Source organism: Emydura macquarii, unplaced genomic scaffold (assembly GCF_026122565.2).
Source record: "Emydura macquarii macquarii isolate MOO-44397 ecotype Brisbane River unplaced genomic scaffold, CSIRO-AGI_Emac_v2 contig_1229, whole genome shotgun sequence".
Taxonomy (NCBI): Eukaryota; Metazoa; Chordata; order Testudines; family Chelidae; genus Emydura; species Emydura macquarii.
This window is the reverse complement of record NW_027131366.1, coordinates 234,904-245,868: the sequence shown is the minus strand read 5'-3', so window position 1 is coordinate 245,868 and position 10,965 is coordinate 234,904. Positions and strand designations below refer to the sequence as shown.

Here is a 10,965-nt window from a genome sequence, read left to right as displayed (position 1 = left end):
TTCACAAATGGTGCAGGCACAAGGTGTGGTCTAGAAAGGTATAACTGGTGTCTTTCCTTGCTCCCACAATTCCCTTGGATGTCAACAGGCATCCTATGATATGCTGTGAAGGTTGCCCAGAATGCAATGTGCCCCAAGGAATTGCAAAGGACTCTGGGATACCTACACTAACTGTACCACACTTACATTGATGCAGTGCAGCCACGTATAGACACAAACATGTATTGGTGCACAAGGAGCAGTGTAAACACAGTCAGCCCAGATAGATGCATCAATTTAACTGAACCGATATAACTTTCATTGGGACAACTTCTGTGTGTGGACAAGGCCTTGGAAGAAGTCAAGTTAATTATACGAGCTGAAGGTGCTGGTCCCGAGCATTGATCAGTTGTGTCAAACTCTGCTCTCAGTTTATATCTGCATAAAGCACAGTTATTCCAAATTTACACCTCTGGAAGAGATCCCAGAATTTGACCTTAAATGTCTGACATTTGCTGATGTGTTTACTTGTTTTGAAACTGTGACAGTAAAGTGAAATTAAGTGGATTTCTTTTCCAAGCAATGTTTTTGCAGTTATAAAATACATGGAGAAAGCCCAAATTGTCTTGCTTTTTCAGAATTAATTAAAACAACAGGGCCTAGAACCTATAGCTGAGTCATTCCCTTCCCTTCCGACACCCTCTACCCCCCCTGCTTCAGTAATTTGTATGTGCCTGCCAGTTGGGATGATCTTAGTAGTATTACTACTTTATTCTACTATTTTGATTGATTTATTGAATCTACTATCTTGGAAATGTAACAGCAAATAGTCCCCCTCTGCTCAATTTCAGTAAAAAGACAAATGAAGATAAATGCTTTTTGAAAAATAGTAAGGCCCTGTTTCTCTGCTGTTTTATGCCACCTTTCCACTTCCGGTATTCTTGAAGATGTCAGAAGGGCCTGTCTTAAGGCTGCTTTAACTTATCTTCTGGCTGCCAAAGCCCCTTAGGGGTCATCTGCCAGGGGAGGATAGCTGGAGTGCAATGTGCTTTGCCCACATTTCTTCCCCAACCTCCCATTTTTATGTTGGGAGGAAGAAGAGGAAGCCAACTGTGATTCCAAGAGTTCTCCATCAGTTGGGAAACCCCCTTATGGAGGGGATATTCATCAGGTGGTATTCATGGCTCCTTTTTGCCAATGGATCAACTTAAAGGGACTTCAGTACAGCTGAGAACTTGTTTTTTGTCAAGAAATAGTGAACTCAAACTCCTGAGAGACACTTGGGAGAAAAGTTCTCTTTGTTAAAGATTCAACACCCTTTCCCTTCAGTAAAGCTCTGTGAAATCCCTGTTTTTGCTGGAGATTTCTCTAGGGGGAAGACAAGACTTGACACTCCTGCTACTTTGAAGGTAAAAAGCAAAAGCAATTTTTCTGTACCAGTGTGGGCTACCCCTTTAAGGGCCAGGGACCCTGAAGCCAGGCAGCCCTATTCTGAAGCAGAGCCCCTTTAAGAACAGGTGTTTGGGTCAGGTAGAGATTATCAGACCCAGCTGGGAAGGGATCAGGTGACTGCCTGAGGAGCACCTGATTCCTGTCTAAAGGCAGAAAGAGGGCATTTGCTCAGTTGTAGCTGAGCTGATGGAAGTAGGGGAGGACTTGGGTAAGAGGATTGCTATGTGTAATAGCCAGTCTATTGGATGAGGGGGGCTCTAGGAAGGAAGCTGCTGGATCAGGTGAAAGGCAGCTCTTGGGTTTATGTCAAGCTGTTTTATTTTGGGGTTTGCTAACTACTGTGAATGTCATCACTAAATAGAGTCTCTTCAGTCCCTTTCTTTAGGGCACCAAGTGTAGTGTTTAATCCTTTGTGGGCTAGGAAGACAGGCCAGCAGCCTATGTCTTCTTACATATAGCTTTCCTACTCCCTGCCCTCCTCCCCCACTCCCAAAGTATGATAGTCACAAATGGGTTTTTTTTAGTCTCTGCAGCTGACTTGAGTCAGTATTAAACAATCACAGAGCAATTTAGGATGCAGTTAATGTGGTAGGTGCTAGATAGAGTAAATCTGTCTTGTATCATAATGAGAGAGCTGACCAACTGTTAACCAAAGTGCACATGGCTTGTTGTGTCTGACTTATTACTCTGAGAGCGACAAGGTAGGAGAGGTAATATCTCTTACTGGAACAATTTCTGATGGTGGAAGGTCCAAACTTTTGAGCAACATGGCAAAGGTACTTGGAGTGTCACAGCTAAATACAAGGTGGGACAGATTGTTAAGCATAAGGAGTTAATGCATGTTGCAAGAGATGAGTCAAGATGAAGTGGGAAATTAACACTGCTGAACTCATAGGACAAAGAAGACAGTTGTATGCTATTTAGTGTAGTAGTCAGGGCCCAAACATCCCAGAGGTTGGGGAGGACTCAGAATCCAGATCAGAATCTGAACTTTGATAACTGTCTCTATAATGGACTGAACCAAACCCCTAGATTAGAACACCCTCCCTACATTTTGTAGGGGACTCAAGCTCGAACAGCATCTGAATGTTGTAGCTCTAGCCTATTTCTTCTGGTAAGTGAAATGCAGCTGAAGATCATCATCTTCCTGATGAGACTATCTGCCCTATTGCCATTGGTTTTTAGCTTATTCCCCAGCATAGGATCACTCAAACCTCTCATATTTGGCTTTTTATCTACAGTTAATAGGATTGTTGCTCCTTTAATAGATTATTGGCAGAAGCTGGTAAATGTCAAATTTTGAGGCTGCTCCATCATGTGAAAGGACACAAGTGGAGGAATGGGGGGAAATCTCTTCTTTCTTTTAAAAGTCAAGAAAAACTTGTTTTTAACATCTCAAAAGTTCTTTATAGAAAGCTTGTTTAACGCTGTTTGTTCCCCTCTCCATTCTCCATTGCTGAATATATTTCCACAGTTTATACAGAACTATCTTCAGCGAAGGGTCTAAACTCCACCTTGATGTATAGGCATCAATAGATCCTTTGAGAAGGAGTGAAGTAACTAATAATCATCTATAACTGTATTTGTTGGACTTTTATATAGGTCATTGATGGCACAGTGAAGTGGAGACTCAAGAAGACTTTGATGCCATTAGAGAAGTTCAGTTTGGATCAATACTATGAACTGTATTTCCTGGGATGTTTAGATCCAGGATTTGTTTCATGCCAATCTTTCCTACTAGTGACAGATTGATCAAACTTTGTGTGCAATGTCCTGTGTTGTTAACTAGGAAATACTGGGATAAAAGTGCATAATGTAGAAACATAGGAAGAGTGCAGGTAACATGTTCTTCCTATGTCAGACAATTTCTTCTCTTTGCTAGGTAATTAGCAGGATAAGAAATCAAGCTGAGGTTATCCATAGAACAGTAGAAGACTATTTGGCCCATCCTGGTGGAAATAGAAATGTCAGGTAAGTTATCATCCTAATTATTGGTGGCTTAAAGAAGTTGGTTGACTCTGGGCATGTTTAAACTTATGTCACAAACTGACTTTAAAATAACGCTAGTGAAAAGTAACACTGACTCCTTTGCTAACTATGAAATGGTATGAGTGAAGCAAAGGGATAACAGAATATTAATGGTAACAAATAACTTCTCAGGCTTACAGAGAAACTTGCAGACCACACCAGGTGAGCCATGTATAGCAAACACCACTACTAAATAGGCGGGAACATTGTCTAGTAGATAAAGCACAGGACTAGAAGCCAAACCATCTGTTCTAGCCTTGACTCCGTCATAGGCTTTTGTGAGTTCACTTTTTCCTGAATTCAGGAAAGCACATGCTCAGGTCCATCCCTATTCAGGATATCACTACTTTAAGAATGCACTTAAATCCTATTGACTCCAGTTGGACCTATGCAATTGCTTAAGTGCTGTCTTGAATGGATGCTTTGTTGAATTTGGTTCTTACCTTGTCTAATACCCACATCACAGGGGTGCCATGAGGCTAAATGTGGGAGTGTTGCAACATGTCTTGAGAGTGAGGAAGGTGCCATACAGTTCCTGCTGTTGTTCAGGTTTGTCACTTGTCCCCTCTGTGTCTCTGGTTAAGCAGAGTGTGGTGCCATTTATCTGGGCCCAGCTTAACTTACTGTGACTACAGTATCTTTATAGTATTCACATCACTAATTGTGAACAAATGTGGAAGGCTTAGTCCACTTACCCTGAAAGGCTTTATTGACATACATACGAGAGGTCTGCTGAATGAAGTTTCATATTGATTAAAACACATGTCCCAGAATCTAAGACTAGAAAAGATCTGATTAGTCCCAGTAGTGATGAACCATAACTTCTGAACAATACTTATCCCTGAAGAGGATATTTTCACTATGAAGATAGGTGGCTTTTATATTTCTCTTTGGTCACCCTTTCCTAGAATCACTTACTTCAAGACATTTTATCTGTTATACCTATGTAAATGTTGGTTCCACTGTAGAAAGTGCCTTATTCTACCTCTAGGATGCTGTGCATTAGAAATACCTAAGCTGGACAGACAGATAAAAGAGGTGGAAAAAACTGGGGCACTGACCAGCTAAGTGCTTTACAGCCAACAATTAAGCAACCTACCTTGGCCAGCTACACAGTTATGGGGGCAAAGGTTTTTTCTAATCCCTATACAGATAGGGGATGTAGTTGCTGGTCATGTTGTCACCTGAAATCTGCATCATGTCAATGCTACTAAGGATCTTGCTAGGGCAATCTAGTAGCACTGGAGGTGCTCAGATACTACTATAATGGCTAGGAGTACAGAACCCCTATGACAATAGTGATACCACTGTTAAAACACTAACTAGTGAAGCCAATGGATTTCCATCCACTTGCATTATTCTCTTTTGTTTGGCTCTATCCTTTCCAGGAACCACTAACTGTTCACAGTGGTGCCATACTGAGTGGTAACTTGATCCACATTAGTGTTCACAGGAAACTAAACCGAGGCTGCTATTTTGTGCTACAGTAATCGTCAGAGAACCCCTCCCCCCCACCAGAAAATAGTTGGGTCCCACTGTGCTCCATCTAGACACATCCCAACAGCAAGTCCCTTTCCCACAGAGTTTACAGCTAAATAGACAAGATGGGAGGAGGGGAGAAGGGAGAGGAAATGGGCCCAGAAAGGTGATGACTTGCCTACGGTCAGACCAGGTCAGTGGTAGAGCCAGGAATAGAACCCAGGTTTCATGAGTCAGACTCACATGCTCTATCCGCAATACCATCTGCCTCGCAAACTAACTCTGCTTGTGACTTGACTTCGATTTGGAACAGAGGGTTCCGAAAGTGCAGTGCATTGGAATTTCGAGAACAAACACTTAACAGAGTTTTCCTCTTGTATAACAACTTCACACCTGAAGGTTAAGAGCTTAATGTGGTAAATCTCTCCAAGCATTCATTGTCATCACCAGTAGTTTGACCTACTGAACAGTGATGGTCTCGTGCGTACTGCAGGCTGAATGGTCCAGACATAACAGGAAATCCTTTTTTCATGCAGCAGTGATTGGAAGGTGGAATGCATTGCCATAGGATGTAGTTGAGGCTAAGAATTTAGTAAGATTCAAAGAGGGATTGGAAGTTTGTGGATAACCAGACTACCCACAATTATAATAGTTAATGCTAACTGAACTGGAAGGGAGATAAAACTGCTGGTTTCAGGGTTTAAACCAATCTCTAGCTATTGGAGATTAGGATGATACTTTCATAGGGGACAGGTTATCTGACAGCTGCCCGCCATGGGATTTCTTTCACATTTTTCTGATGTAGCTGAGACTAGCGTCTGTCAGACAGTATGCTGGACAAGATGGGCCACTGGGCTGATTCAACTGAAGTTAGAATTTTACCATGGGATCCTGCAAAACACTGAATGCTTACAACCCTCATTGAAGAGGTTTGTTCAAGGCATGTTGGCAAGAGTGCAACGCTATTAAGCCAAGACAACTTTCACACAATATTACATGGTTGAATAGGCTAAAAATGCCTTCCTCATCAAGGTCTCTAAGTATGTTTGTCTGCATTTGTCTAATGACTGTCACATGGTAGGTACACTTCTATCTCTTAGTCAGGTCTCAGTATTACAGATGATTAAACCTAGAGCCTGTCTGTTTTGGCTTGAATTAAATCCATCCTATCTGTAGTTCTAATTTTCAACTCCCTTTTTAGGTACTTAAATCTTGGGTTCCTCCTTAAGACTCTTGACTGAGGAAATTACTGGAAACAAATTAAGGATAAATGGGAGACCCCTTTGAAGTTTTATGTAAGGATTTAATTAGGTCTAGTCAGCAGAGATTCATGAAATGGGCACAGGCTATATAGAAAAGCTTTCTTTTCTTTACCATACAGTTGGTAAGGTGTACATTCTATCACCTGGTAGACTCCTCATCCATATAATATTCTGGACTGCTTCTCTTTGGTTGGGGATGTTACCTGATATATTTGTAACCACACATATCTAATAGCTGCCTGATGACTCCACAGCTAATCAGCCCTACTGCACTTCAGTTATTCCACCTACAGGCCCTAGAAATGTTTCCTGAACTGGCCTCCCTTTAAGGTACTATCAGGATGGTAGTGTGACTTACTGATGAACTGTACCACTACACGAAGCTGGGTGAGAAAAATGGTCCATGAAGTTGCAATACAAATAGATGATGGGCTGTACTAAAGCCTCCTGCGATAGGCAGGTATCCAGTCTCTCATTTGCGGAGCTGCACCGAGTCTTCAGGATCAGACCAATCATGGATCAAGTTAATCTTGTGGAGAGGAGTTGGTGGAGGATGCGGAAGACAAGACTGATGGTACAGTCCAGCCACAGAAACCAGGAGGAGGTGGGGGGGGGCTGCCCTTAGTTCATGGCATGGGCAGCAGCTGCTCTGGGGTAACTGTCCAGAATGTCCCATAATACACACTTAAAAACATGATTACTCAGAGTGCCGTGGAAGATGCAGAAAAGCTGATGTATGGAAATAAGTGGAACTATGTAACCAGCCCCATTAACAGGCTACTAAATTACTGCTCCATCTGTAATAGGGATGGATCCTACAGTAACTGCATTTATCTGCTTCACTGCAGCACTCTTGTCTCTCTGCCTTCCTCAGCCCTGCTGCTGCCTGGCTTCCTGATACAGATGTTAAGGAACTGTACACAATCCTTACACCCAAGCCCAAAGATGGGACACAGGGTGAGGGGGAGATCCAAAGTAAGAGTCCTAAGAGCATTTTGTTCAGAAGTTTCCTGCACTATGTGGGACTTATTTCTTTAACCTAAATTCATGCCGTCTCCTCTGTTACATAATTCTGCATCTGAAGCAAATTTATTGCAAATAAAAGTGAGGCAGCAGCAAACTTGTGTGGGGTCTGTGAATTTTGGGTGACCTTTATTTCAGTAATGAGCAACAAAGAAGAACAAATCTAAGTGTAAGCTTATGTACCTCTAGTGTGAAGGAGAAGGGCTAGGGGGAGTTTTTACACTATGAATGAGGAGTAACCATTGTTCTTCATGGTGGTAGGTAGGGCAGTTTGACAGTCTGGGAGAGACCATCCTGTGTCTTAAGCACACTAGTGGGTATTCTCGCTGCTGAGTGCACGTCTCCTTCCCTAGACGACCCCACAGATGCTGGCAGGGGGTGCTGCTGCACTCCTGGCTTGAAGTAGTTTCCATTATATACCAGGTTTACGGTTTGGTTCAATGGCTGTAAGCACCCCAACATACAACTTGTTCCAGCACCCTGGCCAACCCCACTCCCTGTAGTCCCTGAGAGCTGTGTTTCTTGGGTTAGGATCAGATTTACTGATGCAGTTGTGCCATCTAGTGTCTGCTCTTGGTGACTGTCAAAATGTCTCTTCCTAAAGAGCAGCCCTTGGTCATAACTGAATAGAGGAGACTGGAGGGAGCACGTAGCTGGCTAACACACAAACCAGGGAGTCAAGGGATGTGAATTCTGTGCTTGGCCATGGACTCAGTTTTTTAAAGGGACAGTTGACTTGAAACCTAGGTGACTTAAAAGAGAAGTTAAAAATCATTGCAGGGAGCACGTGCCCTTGATTCCTCCCGTCAACGTTCTTTGCAAACCAAACAGGAAGATGTGACTAATATTTTCCCTCCTCTGTTGCAGTGTGGGAAACCTCAAAAGAATAGGATTGAGTCTCACATTAGTCTCTGGCCTCCCTACTGAGATAATAAACAAGTTTGACTGGTGGCTTTTGTGTCGTGGGAACCTGTCTGGGGGTAACTGGATTGAGTCCATTAGCTCCTTTCACACAGGCTGTTCAGAAGCCATATTAGAGGGTAACAATTTTTGCTTACTAGACTAAGTACTTGGGTGCAGGAGCCAAGCATTTGCGTTTGTACAACTCCTAGCACAATGGCCTCTGGGCACCACTGCACTACAAACCTTCGTAATTAGTCATTACTATAATTGAACTAGTGACCTAGAAAATGTAGGCTCAGTGAGGAGCTCCTGAGCTCTTCAGCCCCTTCTCATAAGCTTTAGGATCCTACAGAAGCCAAAAGCCTGTGAGGAAATACCTTAAAGCTTACTTAGAACCTAAGCCTGAAGACCATGGATGTCAGCAGGAGTCTGTTCATTGACTTCAGCAGGCTTTGTATCAGGCCCATATTGTACACAGTGAGGGCCACACTTACCAGTGTTACTCCAGTTTTACACCCATAGAATGGAGTTACTGTAAATGTGGAATAGATCGCCCCAGCATCTATAAGGGACAATCACTAATCTCCCTCACTGAGATATTGTAAGCCATCTTTAGGGTGTCCAAAGCACATTGAGGCATTCTAGAAACAAAGGATTCTTACGAGTATTATGAAGAAGGAATCTGTTCTTCTCCTGTGGAACGCAGCTACTTGCATGTGGGCAGTGCTCTTCTTGTGTGGGGATGCCTATCCTTTGTCCTCCGGTATAACATACATAAAATAAATGTTCATCTACTAGTTCAAACAATGTACAATTTAATTTGGATTTAAAGCCCTTTTGATGGAGACCAGAAAAAATCCCAAGGTGGCTGGGCATGAGAACGCAGCTTGAAACATCTTTATTCGTGTAACTTGTAGTGGGGCTATTAAAGATCAACCATCCTGCATGGACTCACTAAGGCTGAAGTTGCAGTGGGTATGTGCGGGAAATGCAGTTCTATTTTAGGTGCTGTCAGATGAATCTTAATTCTCAACCAAAAATACTGGCATCCTTCAGATTTGCATGTAGGAGAAAACAACCACATGTGCAGTTAATTGTGAAAAGAGGCAGGGAATGTGAGTAGTTAAGGTAATATTGCATGGAAACTAGCAGTAACCCACGAAGACAACATGCTTGTGTAAGTGTTATAGTTTATATCCTATGTAGACTGCAGCCTCTGTAGGATGACATTCTAACCAGAGCTTGTCAAACAATGGAAAAATTCCTAAGGAAAAAACTTGCCCTGTCTTCCCCCAATCTATTTTAGGTCAAAAATGTGAACCAGTTCTAATCCTAACACACCCTTGAGCAGAGCTGACATTCCAGCCAGCAGAGGGCTATCACTACAAAATACTAAAGGAGGACAGAATCATACACACATCATACATTATATAGCTGTGTGGGGATAAAAGGACCATAAAGCAATTCATCCTACTGAGCGTAAAGGTGTTGTAATTCTTGCCACAGGTGTTCTAGAGTTTGTTTTTGTTTTAGGATGGAGCTGTGGAGCATGAGATGTAGCAACACAATTGATGCAGAGAACTGCTTGGGTGCAGTCCTGAAAGCTTCCTTATTAGGAAGCAGGACCTATTCACTCTCCTTAACATGCTCCCAATTCCTCTAGAAATAGATAATAAAGATGATTTCTTTGCATAGGGGGGGGGGGGGGGGGGGGGGGGGGCTGACTCAAAGCCAGTCTCAAAGGATAGTCTACCTTAACCAAAAGGGAACCTCTTTAGGGAAAGAATTAAACACATACAAAATCATTTAAGGTAGACTATCCTTTGAGTCAGCTTTCCTTCCTCTTTGCCTGCGGTATAGAGCGTGGGCAGAGCTATAGCAGTCTACTGAGAATATGGTATTTGATAAGAGAATATAGTCAGCTTTGTCAGGGGCTGGGATAACATTTAGTGTAACCAGAAGACCTGTTTTTTTCATAGCAAATAGCATTCTTTAAAATATGGAGGCTTACCTGCATGCCTGGGAAAGTCTTTTGGACTATCAAGGGAGCCTATGGGCAAGGCAAATATTCACAAAGCCCTGCTAAACAGGTCAGGCACAATATCAATGTGGGATCTATTTATTTTTAATCAAGGAAGGATTTACTTCCCATCTCATGATGTATCATTTGAATACTTCTAATTAAATCTGCATAGTTTTTCCTGGTAGATTTTGGCCTAAATTTTTTTAAATAAGTTATTTGAGCACCCAACCTGAGAGACCTTTTTAAGAGGCCTCATTTTCACAGCCCTGTGGGATGGGACGCTGCTTGTTTTTGTGTTGAGCGTGCTTAACACAGTGAGGTCCTGTTTTATGACTGGGGTTCCCAGGCACTATCACAAGACACCTACTATTTTCAGAAGTAGGTGAGCACCAGCTCCCTGAAAACAACCAAAAATGGAGGCGACAGAAATCACTGATCACCCCTGAAAATTGAGGCCTTAGTTTCATGACAACTTTATGAGAAGTTTTGCTGCTAACTGAAAACAAAAGCAATAATGAAGAGCACCCTTTGGTCTCTGATACTGGTACAATCACAATGCAATAAAGTTTCTTTTACGAGTTGTTGCCGCCTCCTCTTGGGAGGTCATTTGGCACAGCAACCTGCATATGCAATGCCTGTATGGCCTTGGGCACTGGACCTCCAAGGGGAGAGAATGTGACAAATTAAAGTGCCCAATTTGCTTTTCAAAGCTTATAAAATGGTTGTAAATATCAGTGAAAGGAGAGCAGAAACCTGTATTTATGGCATTGTTTGTCTCAGCAGGGGACGAGTGCTTCAAAGCTGTTTTGTTCTTGC

General features: G+C 42.5%; 1 long non-coding RNA gene across 2 annotated transcripts; it reads left to right on the top strand.

The window, feature by feature from the left end:
* The first annotated feature begins 1,590 nt into the window (after positions 1–1,590).
* On the top strand, positions 1,591–7,198 carry LOC137152450 (uncharacterized). 2 transcript variants are annotated; one of them, XR_010919518.1, is made up of 3 exons: positions 1,591–1,639; positions 3,314–3,402; positions 7,049–7,198. It is a non-coding gene; the product is annotated as an uncharacterized lncRNA (long non-coding RNA). The 2 variants fall into 2 exon arrangements; XR_010919519.1 differs by lacking the exon at positions 1,591–1,639 and adding an exon at positions 2,365–2,545.
* Positions 7,199–10,965: the final 3,767 nt, after the last annotated feature.